The sequence below is a fragment of the Podarcis tiliguerta genome (assembly GCF_965153285.1).
Source record: "Podarcis tiliguerta genome assembly, chromosome: 14".
Taxonomy (NCBI): domain Eukaryota; kingdom Metazoa; phylum Chordata; class Lepidosauria; order Squamata; family Lacertidae; genus Podarcis; species Podarcis tiliguerta.
The window spans coordinates 778,940-797,272 of NC_139547.1; the positions used below are offsets into that span (position 1 = coordinate 778,940).

Here is an 18,333-nt window from a genome sequence, read left to right on the forward strand (position 1 = left end):
CAACCCTGTGAGGTAGGCCTGAGGTCACCCAGTGAGTTTCACCGCTGAGTGGGGAAGCAAACTCTGGTCTCCCAGGTCACAGTCCAACACTCTAACCATTGCACTTCACTGTTAGCAGAGGTCCAGCAGCTCCTCTTGTTAACCTAGTGATCCAATCAATGTCAATGCACCCCATGCCAAATCCTGGCCAATGCACTAACAAGGCCCACATGTGACCCCTAGCAGCTGTTATTCAGAAGCATATCAGTTGCAACAGGGGAGGCAGAACCCAGCCATCATGGCTGTAGCCATTAGGAATGCGGGGAGAAATTGGATTCCGTTCTCAGTTAAAGGTGGACCTACATAAAGAATGGAAAGAACCGTACTGGCTGCTGAGCTAAGGTCAGGGTACTGGCTTTGGTGTGTATCACTTGTAACTGGAAGCAGCGTCTCATCCCTTATATCCAATTGATATCCAATTGATCAATGAGCACTGCAAGGGAGCATCTCCTGCAAATGCCGTCTGCTCAGGAGGCCCATCTATGCAATGTTGGAATTGGGCCTTTTGTGTGGTGGCTCCTCCCCCTGGGAATCCCCTCCCTGTGAATATTAGGCAGGTGCCATCTCTGTTGCCTTTAAACATCCACCGAAGATCTTCCTCTTCCAGCAAGCCCTTTGAGTTGGGATCTTTCCTAGTCCAGATCCATACTGGAATTGTTTATAAGATGTTACTCATCATTGCCAGCCCAGGGCTCCATTGGGCAGAAGGCTGGGATGTAAATTTAATAATCAAACAAAGAACAAACAAGCACTATTAGGGTGGATAACATTTTTCAGGCCAAGGGCCACATTGTGCTATGGTCAACCCTCCAGGGGCCACATGCCAACATTCTGTTTTTTAAAAAGTACACTAGATGGGGTTCTGCAGGGTTGTCACGAAAAACTTTTGACATCATAGAGTCAAAGCAGGAAGAACCAAAATTTTGTTTTTTAAAATATAATTTTGAGGGTTTCTGAAATATACTCAGAGTCGCAAAGTGATTTCATGCTCTTTATTCAGCTCATAGTGGTGAGGACGAATGAATGAATGAAAGTCCCCTCAAAGTATCTGCTTTATATACATTATTTACACAATGGGCTGCACATGATTGGCTAATTCCGGAATTCTACTGTAAGCCAATCAGGTTGTGGATTCACTTCTATCTGGAGAATGATTGGGTGGTTCCTGCCAACCAATCATACTGTTGCATTGTTCTAGGGCCAATCAGACTGCTGCATTCTGAATCCTATTGTTCTAGGACCAATCAGACTGCTGCAGTTTGGATCCTATTCAACTCAGTACATAACACCTTCTCTGGTGAACTACAAAAACATTGTGTGTGTGTGTATGAGCACTGATAGAGCTTCATGCTCTGGCACCGGGGGGGGGGGCAGAGAGCAGGCAGGGGCAGGGCTGGCACACGTCTTGAGGGCATGGTGTGCCGCCTGCAGTGGCGTGATGCGCATCCTGGGGGCATGACGCGCCGCCTGCGGGGGCATGGCGCCCAGCACGGGAGGGGGGCAGCTGCGATGGCACCCCACGGGATCGTGCTGCCAGGGGTGGTGCGCTCCCCCCGCAATCCTCTTCCTCTGCCAGTGTGCACGAGTGCACATGCGTGCCTCACAGCCTGTTGTTTTGCCAGCCCTGATACAGTAATACTTGGAGAGGTGTTCAGACAGTGCCAACTAGTGGCCACTAAGAGGAACGCCATACTTCCAGGGGCCATTTTTTTGTACCCCACCCCAGAAATGCACCTCCTGGGTCTAGAAAACTGGCAAAACATGCCTGTGTGAGAAAGCATTTCAACTCATTTTCAGCAGACACAGGAGGAAAAAACTTAGTTTGCTCACTTCCCCTCGTTCTGCACAGCTGTTAAAAGTGTGCACAAAGTAGCATGCCTCCTTCTGTGTTCTCCAGAACTCTTCTCAGGCTGGATGGCAAAGAGGGGGGGTTTTCCGCGGGGGGTGTGGAATTGGCAGGACCCTAAGCAGAGTGTTCGAATTTGGCCAGGCTCAAGATGGGAATGTTGGAGGCTGCAGCAGATGCTCCAACGAGGCTCCGTTTGGTTACCCCAAGGGCTGCTGGGGTGATGGAGCAGACAGTGGTTGATTTCCCCACCTCTGGAAATATAAAGCCCAACCACTGCTCAGTTCTGTCTCCATTGGAGCCAAAACACCCGGATAGTTTGAAAAGGTATATTAGCTTTTCTGTTCTCCTGATCATCTCACCCCCTTCAAAATGGAAGCAGGCAATGTATCTGCATTTGAATAAAGTCCGTTACACTTTTGCATGGTGTTCCTTCATTTGCAAATCTGCTAAAAATAGGGAAAACATGAACTCTTTCCTTATTGGCTCCTTTTCTTATTAGATGAGGCAGTGTGGGCCCAGCACTGCAGACTGACCCTGTCTTTGCACGGCACCCCAGAGGCAAGGGCCCCAAACTGCTTCAGTGGGAGAGATGGGAAGCAGGGCTCATGCCATCAACTCTGCTGAAGGCCAGCTCCGACAGGCAGCTTCTACCTCCGAACGGTTTCCATTTCAGCCAGTTCTTATAAGAACTACTTATTTGATTTTGGGGATTGGTTTTCTTCTTCCCTCCCAGCTCCTTTTTCCTTTTGTGTTGTGCCTTCTAGATTGTAAGCCTGTTGGCTGGGACTGCCTTATTTTAACTGATTGCTTGTAACATCCTCTGGAAGCTTAGCTGGGTGAAGAGAGTGATAGAAATAATCTAAATAAGCAAATAAATGCCACAGTGCCATGAAGCCTCTTTCAAGTGAAAGGTGTACTGGGTCAAAAGGAGACCATGATAGGGATCACCTGCAACTTTTCTTTCCTTCTCCTTGAAACATGGGGCTACTAATCTGATTAGGTGAGCGATGATGAGGCTCTGACCTTCAGCACATTTCCCCTCAATCTACTTCCCCTCCCTTCCCCCATTAGCTATAATGTCTGCAAAGGGCCAAAGCAGGTGTAACATCTGGATTGAGACTGCCTCATCCCCTGCATACCCAGCCGATCTCTGCACTCTGCTGGAGAAGGCATCTTGCGGATCCTGTAGCAGGGGTAGGCAAGCTAAGGCCCATGGGCCACAAGCGGCCCGGGGGGGTCGTTTAACCGGCCCATGAGCCGCCCCCGAACCGAGCTGCCCGCTCGGCGAGTCCCCGCTTGCTGTGCTAAACTGGCACAGCGTGGTGCGGGGACTCAGTTCCGCGGCGCTGGAAATCGCATCTGCACATGCGCAGACACTGGGAATCGTGGGCGCGTATGCTCACACGTGCATGCAATCGGGCCCACAGAGGGATCTCCACTGGAATGAACCGGCCCAGGTGAGGTAAACCTTGCCGACCCCTGTCCTACAGTATCAGGAAGTCTGCTCTACACGATGCTGCAACTGAATGTGGTGCCCCCCCCCACTTCCGGGTCTGAGCGCCAGCGGAAATGGCTGCTTTCCTCTGATCTCTCAGAGGAAGAGCTCCGAGAAGGACGGGGTTTTACCGCTTCGACGACGCGGGAACCCCCTGAAACCGCAGGCGGGGAAAGCCTACGGCCGTGGGACTCAGCGGGCACCGAAAGCGCAGCCCCAGATCGTCTCCGGGACGAAAAAATAGCCCCGGAGAACGGAGGGGGGGGGGCTAGCGTGGTGCTGTGAGGCTATCGCTACCTTCTCAGAGCGACGTCGCATTGCCGGACCGGAGAGCGCTCGACCTCTTCTTGTTACAATTTGGATTACAAAACAGAATAATCGTGAGTAAATTGCAGTAAATTTGAAGGACTTTAATTTGGAAAAATTGAATTGAAAAAGAATCGGGACTTTAAATTTCTTTAAGAATGATCGGATCAGAAGCGGAAAGGTCTAAACAGGAAGTCAGCCTTCCGCTTTGTATATAGTAGAAAGTAAAGACTGTGCTATTAACATTCTAAAACAAGAGACTGAAAAAACTATTCTGAAGGACTGTAACCCCCCCCCCCCCAGGATTGGAAAGGAGGGGGAGAGATCTGAAAAAGTTTAAACCCCCAGGAGTAAGAGGCTGCGGTAAAAGAAGCACCGCTCTGACCCCCAGGTCCTGAGCTGTCAAATTTGAAAATACAAGCCTCAGAAAGGGGATTGTGGACGGCGCTTGCTAAAGGAGAGCTGAAATTGTCACAAAATTGTTATAAAGGAGTTGGAACTGCCATAAAATTGTTACAAAAAGGACTGGAATTCTTAAAGCATGAATACAATATTGCCTTGATTGTAAACTAAAGGACATTTTATTTCTTCTAACTTTGGGATCTTAGAGTCCCCCTAGTGGGCATGGACATTGCTACAAAGTTTCTTGGTAACTTTCCACTGTAACATCTTATTGTAACTTCTTATCTGACTGTCTGCCAGTGTTATAAGCCCAGCTGCAGTCTGACTGTGGGAAAGTTTATCTTATGGCTGAGAAAAAGAGTTTTTATCAGGAAAAGACGACAAGATCAGGCAAATCCTTTCTACCAGGAAGAAGAGGATCTTTAGACCCTGCAGGAGGTACTACCTCACAACAGAAAGGGAAAGGAATGTTGAATACAGATGAACTGATAAGCTCTGGCTTTGCAAGGCTGCAAGGAGCCATTGATAAACTTACAGCGGAGGTGTCAGAAACGAAAAGGGAGGTTGCAGAAACAAAAAAACAAGTGGCAGAAACAAATAAGGGGATTGCAGAAGCATCCTCTAAAATAGACCAAAATACATTAAGCATTCTGCAAAATACAGATTCAATTCAAAGATTATTGGACGATTGGGAAGAGCAAGTAAAAAGATTAAAATCAGAGATTGCTTGATTGCATTAAGATCTAAAGAGGAAAGGGACAAGATCTTAGGGTTGCATTTTCAAAAACCTTTGGAAATTTCTCAATCGAGAGCTGAAATTTTCAAGGACATCCCCAAACATCTTCTTGACCTTAGAGCCAGATATAAAGATCTGGTGACCTTGCTGAGGAGAAACAGTATTATTTTTAGGTGGGAGTTCCCAGAAGGACTTTCTTTTAATTTTAAAGGACGGAAGATAAAAATAAAATCAGTGGAAGACAGAAACAGCTTTTTGGAAGCCTACGGGGAGGACCTACAGAAAGGGACGGTAGATCTACTAGAAGAAAAAAGAAAAAAGACAGCAGAGGCAATATTGAATTTGGACGGAAAGGCACCACCGGGAGCGGAAGAGGACAAGCTATCAGAAGCAGCGGGAGGAACAGAATAACAATAACACAACATGTCTCTGCAACTTTTGAGTTGGAATTGTAATGGCCTAAACACAGGTCAAAGAAGGAAATCTATCTTTCATATATTAAAAAGAGAGCAATTGGACCTGATTTGTTTGCAAGAAACACATGTGACTAGGCTTTACAGGAAAATTCTAATTAATAAAAAGTTGGGACAAGAATAAAGTTAAAAAAAGAGGAGTCGTAATTTATGCAAAAGAAGGCCTGTCACCAAAATTTGTCTTTAAAGATGAGCATGGAAGATATTTGGCCATTGAAATACAATATTACGGACAGAAATATTTGATGGTGGGCGTGTATGCGCCCAATGAAGGGAAATCTGAATTTTTTAAAAGGTTGCATGAGACATTGCTGGACTATATGGAATACAATGTGATTTTAATGGGAGACATGAATGGAGTAGTTTCAACAAATATGGATAAGGCACAAAGACAGGTAGTTACCAAAGACGGGAGACTACCGAAAACTTTTTTTGAAATGACTGATAACTTGGACTTGATTGATATTTGGAGAACGAAGCATCCCTTGGAAAGAGAGGGAACCTTCTTTTCTGAAGCCCAAAAGACTTGGACCAGAATCGACCAAATTTGGACCACTAGAGAACTGGCCCCAAAGATAAAAAAAGTGGAAATCTGCCCAAAGACTTGCTCCGACCATAACGCTGTCAAGATGGTAATGAACTTACAACCAATTGGATCCTTTAGATGGAGGATGAATGACTCTCTTTTTAGAAATGAAGAATTTGTTAAGAAGGCCCAGAAGACTATGAAAGACTATTTTGAGATAAATCTGAATACCACAGTGGAGAAAAGAATCATTTGGGACGCAAGCAAAGCTGTTATGAGAGGATTTTTGATACAACAGAATGCACTTAAGAAAAGATTACAACAGGAAAAAAGAGAAAAGATTTTAGATAAGATCAAGGAAGGTGAAAAGAGACTGAGAACAAATCCAAAATCACAGGAAATATTAAGAGAGATAAAGTTGCACCAAGTACAATACATGCAATTGATAAACCAAGAGATTGAATGGAAAATTAGACAGATGAGACAAAGAACATTTGAATCGGCAAACAAGTGTGGAAAGTTATTGGCATGGCAAATAAAGAAGAGACAAAAAATGAATACTATTACAAATTTGGAAGTTGAAGGAAGAACGTTGCAATATCCCAACGAGATTAGGAGTGCTTTTCAAAAATATTTTAAAAAGCTCTATTCTCAACAACCACAAAAAGAAACAGAGATAGAAGAATTTTTGAAAGTGAACGGGCTACCAAAAATATCGCAAGAAAATAAACTTAAATTGAGCAGCAGGATAACGGAACAAGAGGTTGAGAGGGCCATTCAAAACATGCAACTTGGCAAAGCTCCGGGACCTGATGGGCTGACTGCAAGATACTATAAATCATTGAAAGACTGGTTAATTCAACCCTTAAAGGAAATATGCAATGAAATACTTCAGGGAAAAAAGGCTCCAGAATCGTGGAAAGAAGCTTTTGTGACCCTTATACCAAAGACAGACGCTGAAAAACATCAACTCAGGAACTACCGGCCTATATCATTGTTAAATGTGGATTATAAAATATTTGCAGATATTAGGCGAGAAGATTGAAGAAAGTATTAATAGAGGAGATTCATAAAGACCAAGCAGGCTTTCTCCCAGGAAGGCACTTATCAGAGAACGTAAGAAATATAATTGACATTTTGGAACTTTTACAGGAAAATATAAATACAAAAGCGGCATTGATATTTGTGGATGCGGAGAAAGCCTTTGACAATATCTCTTGGAGCTTTATGAAGAAGAATCTCCAAGGCATGGGGGTAGGCCAAGAATTTGAAAATGGTATAGGGGCAATCTATTCTGAACAAAAAGCTAAATTAATTGTAAATAATGTTTTGACAGAGGAGTTCAGAATAGAAAAAGGAACACGACAAGGCTGCCCAATTTCCCCTTTACTTTTTATATCGGTCCTGGAGGTGTTGCTGAATATGATTAAGGTAAAGGTAAAGGTACCCCTGCCCGTACGGGCCAGTCTTGACAGACTCTAGGGTTGTGCGCCCATCTCACTCAAAGAGGCCGGGGGCCAGCGCTGTCCGAAGACACTTCCGGGTCACGTGGCCAGCGTGACAACGCTGCTCTGGCGAGCAGAGCCGCACACGGAAACGCCGTTTACCTTCCCGCTAGTAAGCGGTCCCTATTTATCTACTTGCACCCGAGAGTGCTTTCGAACTGCTAGGTTGGCAGACGCTGGGACCGAGCAACGGGAGCGCACCCCACCGCGGGGATTCGAACCGCCGACCTTTCGATCGGCAAGCCCTAGGCGCTGAGGCTTTTACCCACAGTGCCACCCACGTCCCTGAATATGATTAGAAAGGATCAATTGGTTAAAGGGATACAGGTCGGAGCTAAACAATACAAATTAAGAGCTTTTGCAGATGACCTGGTTTTGACGTTGCAGGAGCCAGAATCTAGTGGAAAAAAAGTTTTAGAACTGATTCAAGAATTTGGTCAATTGGCAGGTTTTAAATTAAATAAAACCAAAACTAAGGTTTTGACAAAAAATTTGACAGAAATGGAAAATGAAAGGTTTCAGAAAGAAACAGGTTTAACGGTGGTGAAGAAAGTAAAATATCTGGGAATAACTGTGACAGCAAAAAATGGGAACTTATTTAAAGACAGCTATGAGAAATGTTGGGTGGAGATAAAAAAGGATCTAGATACATGGTCTAATTTGAAACTTTCATTACTTGGACGTATTGCTGTAATTAAGATGAATGTATTGCCAAGAATGTTATTTTTATTTCAGACATTGCAGATTATTGACAAAATTGATTGCTTCAAGAAGTGGCAAAAAGACATATCCAAATTTGTCTGGCAGGGCAAAAAGCCAAGGATAAAATTTAAAATATTAACAGATGTAAAAGAAAGAGAGGGCTTTGCCCTGCCAGACTTAAAACTCTATTATGAAGCAGCAGCTTTCTGCTGGTTGAAAGAATGGCTACTTCTTGAAAATATAGACATACTGGATTTAGAAGGTTTCAATAATGCATTTGGTTGGCATGCATATCTATGGTACAACAAGGTTAAAGTGCATAGAATGTTTAAAATTCACATTGTCAGAAAAGCATTGCTTAATGTGTGGAATAGATATAAAGATCTTTTGGAAAACAAAACCCCAAGGTGGTTGTCCCCAATGGAAGCGAAAGCAGTAAAGAGACTCAATATGGAGGCCAACTGGCCAAAATATTGGGAGATTTTAGAACAGGATGGTGACAAAATGAAACTACAGAGCTTTGATAAACTAAAAAGCAAAGTCCGAGATTGGCTTCATTATTATCAAATAATGGAGGCATTTAAAATAGATAGAAAAATTGGCTTCCAGGTGGAAAAATCAAAATTGGAAACAGAATTGTTAGAACCCAAAACAAAAATATTGTCTAGAATGTATAATTTGCTGCTGAAATGGAACACACAGGATGAGGAAGTGAAATCGGCTATGATTAAATGGGCACAAGATGTTGGTCATAACATAATGTTTGCTGACTGGGAAAGGTTGTGGACCACTGGAATAAAGTTTACGGCATGTAATGCCTTAAGAGAGAATATAATGAAAATGATTTACAGATGGTACATGACACCAGTCAAGCTTGCAAAAATGTATCATATGCCTGATAACAAATGTTGGAAATGTAAAGAATCTGAAGGTACTTTCTTTCACCTTTGGTGGACGTGCCCAAGGATTAAGGTCTTCTGGGAAATGATTTATAACGAACTGAAAAAAGTATTTAAATACACATTTAGAAAGAACCCAGAAGCCTTTCTCCTGGGCATGGTAAACCAACAGGTTCAGGTGAAGGACAGAACTTTTTTTATGTACGCTACAACAGCAGCAAGAATACTCATCGCACAACATTGGAAGACGCAAGATCTACCCACGCTGGAAGAATGGCAAATGAAGCTTATTGATTATATGGAACTTGCAGAAATGACTGGCAGAATCAGAGACCAGGGAGAAGAGACGGGTGAAGGAAGACTGGAGGAAATTTAAAGACTATTTACAGAAGCACTATAAAATTATGAACGATTGAGGATATCATATTGAATGTAAAAGAATGTTATTATAAAAATGTTAATGATAAAGAAAGTATATTTTGTAAGACATAGGGAAAGGCAATGATTATTAAGACAATAATATTAATCTGAACTAAAGATACGCCAGAGGGAAAGAGTTTACTATCAGAATATAAGACCTAGAATACAGAGTGGGAAGGCATGGGGAAGTCGCAGACCTAAGTTAATGCTGAAAAACGTAAAGACACAATATTTGTTTTTAATTCTTTTATTGTTATCTTTCTTTTTTTGTTTTTCTTTTTGTCTTTGTACAATGTATGTATTGCTTCTTTTTTCCTTTTTCTTTTTGATGTGTTTGTTGACTTGTATTTTTTGTTCATTGTATGTGGGAAAATAAAATATCATTAAAAAAAAAAAAAAAGAATGTGGTGGCCCCCACCCTTTGCCGTTCCCCCCCACCACATGCCGGACAGACACCTTCTCTATTGTCCTCCTAGAGTGCACCAAAAACCTTCCTCTTTCAGTGAGGGTTTTATCTCAGTTGCTACCTGTACAGGATTGGAATTGATCTTATACATAGGTGCTGTTGTAACCCCCCCCCCACACATCTGTTTTATACAGTGCTTTTTTCTTTAAAAATGTTTAGGGGTAATATCATTTTCCTACTCATATTGAAATACTGCCCCTCCATGAGGTCAAAATTAGATTCACAAAATGTTTAGGGGTATGTGTACCCCTGTGTCCCCCCAGAAAAAAGCACTGGTTTTATATATGCAAATTTTTCAACTGTTTTTATATATGCCATCGTTCTATATATGTTTTAGTGTTTTGCAAATTGCTTTGGGATGCCTCATGGGAAGTGATTCATTAATGGGATAAATAAATAGTGATCAGGACCATAACACAATGGTCACATTCAACTTGGTTTTGGCAGCCTTTTCCTTGTGCAACTGAACCTCCAGGAAAGGCACAGACAGGTGCAGCTTCTTTCTTGACTGCTTCCTGAAATGCACAAGATTTAGAAAGAAGTTAAGTAGTCGAACCTAATATTTCAGAAAAAGGTACAAGCAGATGGCTAAAAAAAAACCCTGAATGGATGCGGATCTTGTCATTTTAACGAATGTGTAATGCTCATTGTACAGTCCATAAGCTGTCATTAAAATATTGTGAAACCCAGCTTTTGGTTGTCATGTGGTTTTAAAAGAAGAAGAAGAAGCACCTGTCCCTCATGAATTCAGAGCTATGCTTGGAAACAGGATGTAGAAGCAAACAAGCATGACGCTTGGCAGCCAGGAAGCCAATCACAACTCCAGATCCTCTGTGCTGCCAGCTCTGCATTTTGATATATTTAGACCTGCTGCTGTTGGTTGAATTATGACATTACAAGGTTAGGCATCACAGTGGAACATCATGCAAATAATTCCTTTGGCCGTGCGTAAGTTGCTAAAGGAAAAATGCAAATTGGTCTCTGCTAGAAGGAATATAGCCAGCTGGAAAATATGCAAATATGCAACACCAGTACTGTTTTCAATTCGTTGTCTGACTATTGGATACTCTAGCCACCAGTATATCCAAATTTCAGACAAAGCACTGGGAGCAGAATTGAAGGTTTGTTGTTGTTGTTGTTTAGTCGTTTAGTCGTGTCCGACTCTTCGTGACCCCCTGGACCAGAGCACGCCAGGCACTCCTGTCTTCCACTGCCTCCCGCAGTTTGGTCAGACTCAGGGTTGTAGCTTTGAGAATTAAAGGTTTACATATTTTCAAACCAGCTTAGAGTCTATAGAGTCCATAATTCCTGGGTATTGCACCTGGAGGTGAACAGGTTCAGGGATGGGGAATGTCTGGCCCTCCAGATGCTCATGGGCTCCACCTTCCACCAGTCCTGCAGGTATGGACAATGGTCAGGGATGGTGGGAGCTGTTGTCCATTTCATTTCACCATCATCACCTTTGCTATGACAAATCTCGATTCATGCCGTTGGATCTGGAGTTCTCTTCCTGCCACCATAAGGACTCTTTCCAATGGCAAAATGGGTAGGAATTCTGCTTCTGGGCCAACAGAGAGATCCTGGGTAGGACCTTACAGTTCTAAGAAACCAAAAGGGATGAAGGCCGTGAGATCTCTTTGTAGGAGATGCCCCTGAGATGTCGCTGAGAAAAGGAAGAATCAGCACAAAAAACATAATACTCAAATGGGGGGAAAGGCAAATGGTCTTCTCCAGTGCTTGCTTTCTTTAAAGAAAAAAAGGTCCCGGTACTCACCATGAAGTTGTTACAGTAAGTGCCACACTTTTAACCTGGGGGGGGGGGAGGTGCCGGTACTGAGAACCCTTGAGTACCCCTAGAAAACAGTACTGGTCTTCTCCCCTTCATTTTTCTTCACACAGGAAAGGAAAGAGAGCTGAAGAAGTGTGCATGCACATGAAAGCTCATACCAAGAACAAACGTAGTTGGTCTCTAAGGTGCTACTGGACAATTTTTTTTGGTTTTTGTTTTTTATATATATTTCTACTGCATCAGACCAACATGGCCACCTACCTGAATCCAGAAGTTCCTCCTTATCCAGAGGTAGAGAGGCAGGCTTGGCAGCAGAGGCAGCAACTCTATGATGAGCCATCCCCAATCTTGAGGGTCCCACCGGGCCTCCCTGGGCCTTGTAACATCACACACATGCAAGAAGCTTGTGTGGAACTTGGCCCCTCTGCTTGGAGGGCCACATTCCCCTTGGGCCTAAGATCCCCCATTGCTGGTCACTGCTTGGAAAGTTCAACCGCCTCCAAAAAGGAACGAATTCTGTTCACAATTCACAATTTGCCCATGTGTCCTCGATGTGCCCACCCAGCTGCTGCCTTCAGAATTTCGCAAGCTGCCTGCTAAAGCTTAAAATATACTTCAGAAAACATCTAGACACCCCCCCCCCCACTGTGTCATGTTAACAATGGAATTATTTAACTCCTCCAAGTATTTTGGTCTTTAAGTTTCAACAGCTGACATCACTTTTCAGACATGCAGAAATGGTAAATGCAATGAGTTAAGGGACAACCCTTCCCCCGGGGGTTATTAAACTGAAACTTTAGTCAAACTGAATTGAAAAACACCCAGAGTTCCACAGCAGAAGGAACTCGATTCACATTAAGTTCAGCTGGAAATTATAGGAAATACTTTCAGGTGCAATTCCAAGATTTCTGAATTAATTCAGTGAATTAGTTAACATGAATTAGAGTTCAGTCCAAGCCCTGTTCCTGCTTTATACTCCTTTCCATGCACAGTGAGGACTCTCACTCTGCCTACACTAGGCATATCTTGCTTTCCCGTTCTAATCTACACACCCCGTTTTATGCAATCTGTCCCTTCTCCCTATTTTGAGCAACACTAATTAGATTTAGAATGTCAGAGAGAGGAAATGTTGTTCTGCCACCTAGTGGTTGATCAGGGTAATACATGCAGAGGCCCAGAATGCGACGAGCTAGTCCGGAGCATTTATGGATCTTGAAACTTTCGAGTTCACTCATTTTCACCCGCTGCAGTGAAGGTCTCCTAGGAGAGATGGTTCAAGGGGGTGGGGGTGGGGCAAGGGAATGAGCGCAATTCGTGAGGAAGTATTAGAGCGCAGGCTATGAAGGCAAACCACCCCTGCTCTTTCCAGGCGGGGCTGGCGGGGGACAGAGCTTGCTGGCAGCCACAGGAGGGGGCCGCCGAGAAGGAGCAGCAAGACACGGCTTGGGATGTGGCTGGAGGGGTTAATGGAGCTACAGTCATTAGACCACATCTAGCATTGTCTTGGGAAGTGTAATTTACCTCTCCTGGATCTACAGTTCCCAGCACTCTTAACAAACTATAGTTCCCACAATGCTTTGGGGGAAGCCATGCAATTTAAATCAGATTTAAATGTATGCTGTGGATGCGACCTGGAATCCTCAGAAGAGGTCTCCCTGGGGTGCCACCAAGGACGGAAGAGCTGGAGACTGAGGTCTGAGCTATGGGCAAGAGTTGCTTAGAAGCTCTCTTTCAGAGGCTCTATTGTAATGACTAGGAGTAGTGCTTGTGCAGTAGAACGTCCCAGGTAAGGCTCCTCCATTTAAGCTACTGGCTAACAACCCCACAACCTCTCTTTTTTAAAAAATAAAATTCTTAATTTTCAATTACTAAAATCCAATATAAACCACATTTTAACAATCTCAAATTACAATTCAAATTCAAATATATATCAATTATAAAGCCAATTATACATTTTGCATGGCCTCCTGTGTACTAGATTTCAAGGTGACATAATTTTATTTCATCTTGCTTCCGAAGTCTTAATCCATTTACATTCCGTCTTGATCTTAATCCCTTATCAACAGCTGCAGAGGGTTTTTTTTACTTCCATTCATATTGGCACATTTAATAAATTTTATTTCTGCAAGAGGAGTATCCCATATATTTCCTCTGTGTGATGTTTATTTTGTCCATGTTGTTTCTTCATTCTTCCTATTCTCCATCACGTCCTGCACAGCACCGCTGCTTCCGCTTCGCTCTTTCTTTTCCTTTGTACCCAGAGAATGAGGCTGTAATTTCAACTGTGTCACACACCATCTTTTTGTTGTTACTGTTTGAGTTTAGATAGAGAGTAATCTGGCGTCCTGCCAAAGCCTTGGCCGATCTTCAAAGCTCAAAATCCAGGTCCTCCCATGGCAATACAGTGGAAGTTTGATGCTTTAGATCCATTTCAATTTTCTCACACAGTTCTATTTTTCATTGTAATCCATGAATATAACCCCGTTCTCTTTTGTCTCCTCTTGCCTTTTATCAGTTTCTTAGCATTCAAAGCGGGGGGGGGGGGGGGAGTTGCCGAATCATTTATGTAGAAAGAAAGGGTAAAGACTCCCCCTTCACATACCATATTTTACATGGAAGGAAGTCTTTCCAGTTTGAATCGTAATGGCTTTGTAGCTGTTTCAATTTAGCAGTTTATGATCTTGTTCTATCTGCTCCAGCACGTGTCTGTATATTAGTCATAATTTCTGTTATGTACTGAAGTTCTCACCCTGGGCCAGCAGGGGGATACTGTAGATAGTTATGCAAATGAAGGATCGAAAGTGACATTCAGTGATTGGATAGTTTTAGAAAATGGCAACAGTTACATTGTTCTGGAGCTCTATATAAGCAGGCTGACTGAGCTCCTCAGTCAGTTCTGTTCCAGCTTACAAATAAAGAGCTGCTTTGGAAGAATCACTGTGTCGTCTGATATGTTCGCCCACAACTTAACACTGGCAACAAGGATGGGATCGATGGAGATCAGAGCACAGCCAGATGCGGCCATCCTCTGAACTGAGCTGAATCACTGAGCGAAATCACTGAACAGAACCAATTCAGAGCTGACTGTTCTGGCTAGAGCACTGTGTTCCATCCATCACCCTTCACGCCGGCATCGGAATCATGGCTTCACTTGTGCCTCTACTGCCGTTTGTGCCAGCCTCTGAATCATGGGACTCCTACCTCGCTCGGTTCGACTGCTACCTCCAAGCCAACGAGCTGACAGCAATATCAAAGGAACGGAAGCGGGGCCTATTCCTCAGCCTCTGTGGGCCTGAGGTGTTTGAGACGGCCTGAGCATTGGTTGCGCCTGAAGTAGTCCAGACAACACCATGGGACATGATCCAAGAGAAGCTCTGCAACCACTACGCACTGAAGCCGTCCAAGATTGCTGCCCGCCATGCATTTTACCACTGGAACCAGGCAGAGGGGGAGTCAATCAACAACTACACCACTGCCCTGCAACAGGCTGCAATGCACTGCAAGTTCCGAGAGTTAGAAGATGCCCTGATGGATCAAATTGTCTGCGGGGTCCGGGACATCCATCTGCAACGACGTCTCCTCGCCAAGCCAGACCTCACGCTGCAGAAAGCCATTGAGGAGGCTGTGGCCTCGGAAGGCCCAGGAGATCCGCAAGGCCAGCAGCCCGCGTCTTGCTAGGAAGCCAGTTCCAGTGCATCACAAAGAGGTCAGCAGTGATGAGGCATCCTCCAGTGAAGACGATGACGTGCACCAGACAAAGCGGGAGCACAGGAAGTTCCAACAGAAGTCCAAGGGCCAACCGGAATGTGCCGGCTGCGGAGGCAACCATTCCTGTGCCAAGTGTCGATTCAGAGACGCCATCTGTTGGACGTGTTCCAGAAGGGGCCACATTGCTAAGGTCTGCCGATCGGCTCCGTCTGACACCCCCCCTTCACCGACTCGCAAGTCCAAGTCTTCATTCCAGTCCGCCAAGGAAAGCTGTTTCACTCTCACCAACTGCCGCTGCCCGTCTGGAACCACGATTGGCCAAACCGACTCATCTACGCAATGCAAGCTGAACGTCACGGTGCTCATTGAAGGAGCTCCATGTGACATGGAGATCTGCCCTGTCCATCGTGTCTTGGAGCACCATCAAAAGACTGGTACCTAGAGTGTCCAAAAGGCCACTCGACTCTCACCGCGTACACCTGAGAGACTACCAGGGAAGCAACATTCCTGTGGTAGCCGTTGGCCGGTTCTGGATCACCTTCAAGGATTTTTCGGGCCTGCTCCGACTGGTGGTGGTCGAAGGTCAGCGGCCAAGCCTCCTAGGGCTAGACTGGTTTGATGCCCTCGGCCTGGAAGTCACCGGCATCAACTGCATCTCTAACGCAGAGACTGAGAGTCTGGTCAAAGACTTTGCCGAGGTTTTTGACGGCACTTTGGGGCAATATACAGGTACGCCCATCTCCTTTAGAGATCCACAACTCGCGCCCATCAAGCTAAAGCCACGCCGGGTTCCCTTTGCTCTCAAGGCTAAGGTGGACGAACAACTAGACAAGCTGATCACCCAAGGAGTTTTGGAGCCGGTTGACCATGCCAAGTGGGAAACCCCCATCGTCACGCCTGTCAAGCCGGACGGGTCGGTGAGAATCTGCGCCGACTACAAGTGCACGATCAACAGGGCACTTCAGCAGCACGCTTATCCGGTTCCTGTTGTCCAACACCTGCTGCATTCCCTGGGTGAGGGTAAGGTCTTCGCTAAGCTGGACCTTGCCCAAGCCTATCAACAACTGCCTGTCGATGATGCCACTGCTGAAGCCCAGACGATCGTCACCCACCGAGGGGCATTCCGTTGCCGCCGGTTGCAGTTCGGGGTGAGTGTGGCTTCTAGCATCTTCTAAAGCCTTATGGAGCATCTCCTGCAAGCACTTCCGGGCGTGGTACCATATTGTGATGACATCTTGGTGTCCGCAGACTCACACCAGCAGCTGTTCGAGCGCTTCCGTGCCATGCTGACCAGGTTCCAGGAGGCCGGACTCAAGGTAAAGAGGGAGAAGTGCCAGATCGCTACGCTACAGGTGGAGTTCCTAGGCTATCTTATCGACGCCTCCGGCCTTCACCCAACCACATCCAAGATCCGCACTATCCAGCAGGCCCCCATCCCAAAGAATAAGACGGAGTTGCAGGCATTCCTGGGGCTGCTGAACTTTTATAACATGTTCCTGCCCCACAAAGCTACGGTGGCTGAGCCTCTTCACTGACTCTTCAGCACAAAGACGCCTTGGTCCTGGGGTCATTGGGAGATGGCGGCCTTCAATGTGGTCAAGGCTCTCGTTTCATCGGACAGTGTGCTGGTACAGTACAGTGAAGCCAGGCCGCTGGTCCTTGCCTGCGACGCCTCACCTTTTGGCATCGGCGCTGTCCTTAGTCACCGTTTTCCAGATGGAAGAGAAGCACCGCTCGCCTACTTTTCCAGGACCCTATCTCTGACTGAATGGAATTACAGCCATCTCAACAAGGAGGCACTGGCACTTGTGGCTGGAGTGAAGAGGTTTCATGAATACCTCTACGGCAGGACTTCTGATCTCATCACCGACCATAAGCCGCTCCTGGGCCTCCTCGCCGGTGATCGTCCAACTCCACTGGTCCTCTTGTTGCGCATGCTGCGATGGACTGTTTTCCTGGCTGCCGACCACTACCTGCTCATCCATCGCCCGGGGAAATCGATGGGCCATGCTGATGCCCTCAGTCGTTGCCCTCTTCCAGCGTTTGTGGAAGACCCGGCTCCTGCTTCATCACTCCTCCTGACTGAGGATCTTCTGGCAGCGCCTGTATCGGCTGCCACTGTGGCCTCCGCATCTGCCCAGGATCGCACCATCAGCCGTGTGCTCAACTGGGTGTGGAGGGGGTGGTCTGCTGTGGGGAGACCGCGTCGTGATTCCCCAAAGGCTCCGTCAACGTGTCCTGGAGGCTCTGCACGTTGGCCACCTGGGAATCCTCCAAATGAAGGCGTTGGCTCGGTGTTATGTCTGGTGGCCAAACATGGACGATGCCATCACTTTCTGGGTGTCCGCCTGTCAAGCGTGCCAAGAATTGAGGCTTCCACCACCGGCAGCTAAGGGACACACCTGGGAGATGCCCAAGACACCCTGCTCGAGGGTGCACATCGATCTGGCCGGCCCCTTTCACGGGCGGCCCTTTATGGTAGTGGTGGACGCCTATTCCAAATGGCTGGAGGTGGCCCTGATGCCCTCCACCACTACCGAGGCCGTCATCCGGGTGCTGCAAGGCCTCTTTGCGACACATGGGTATCCTGATGTCCTTGTCTCCGACAACGGACCGCAGTTCACATCAGGCACTTTTGAGTGGTATCTTTTGGGACCGGGCATCCGCCATGCCCTAACGGCACCATTTCATCCATCCAGCAACGGGCAAACAGAGAGGATGGTGCGCTCGGCAAAAGAGGCACTGGTGCGCCTGGACCGGGGAGATTGGCACAAGCGGGTCGCCGAATACTTGTTCGTGCAGCACATCACCCTCATGCGGCCACAGGGTGGAGTCCTGCTGAACTGCTTATGGGCCGCCGCCTCAGGTCCCCACTCGGCCGGCTGCACCCAGACTTTGCCATGGTCGAACCCCCAGGCTGTGCCAACGCGCCACGGTCATTTGTTCCAGAAAACCAGGTCTTTGCCTAGAACTATGTGGGGGACATTCCTTGGGTGCCAGCCACAGTAGTGGGAGTGG

At 46.0% G+C, this 18,333-nt stretch overlaps 1 long non-coding RNA gene across 1 annotated transcript in view; it reads left to right on the forward strand.

Moving 5' to 3' along the window:
* The window catches only part of LOC310664175, a 26,994-nt gene extending 16,487 nt beyond the window's left edge, over nucleotides 1–10,507 (forward strand). The window contains exons 2-3 of the long non-coding RNA XR_014504809.1: nucleotides 2,388–3,416; nucleotides 9,754–10,507. This is a non-coding gene — a long non-coding RNA (uncharacterized lncRNA). The remainder of the gene's footprint in view (nucleotides 1–2,387; nucleotides 3,417–9,753) is intronic.
* The last annotated feature ends 7,826 nt before the right edge of the window (nucleotides 10,508–18,333 follow it).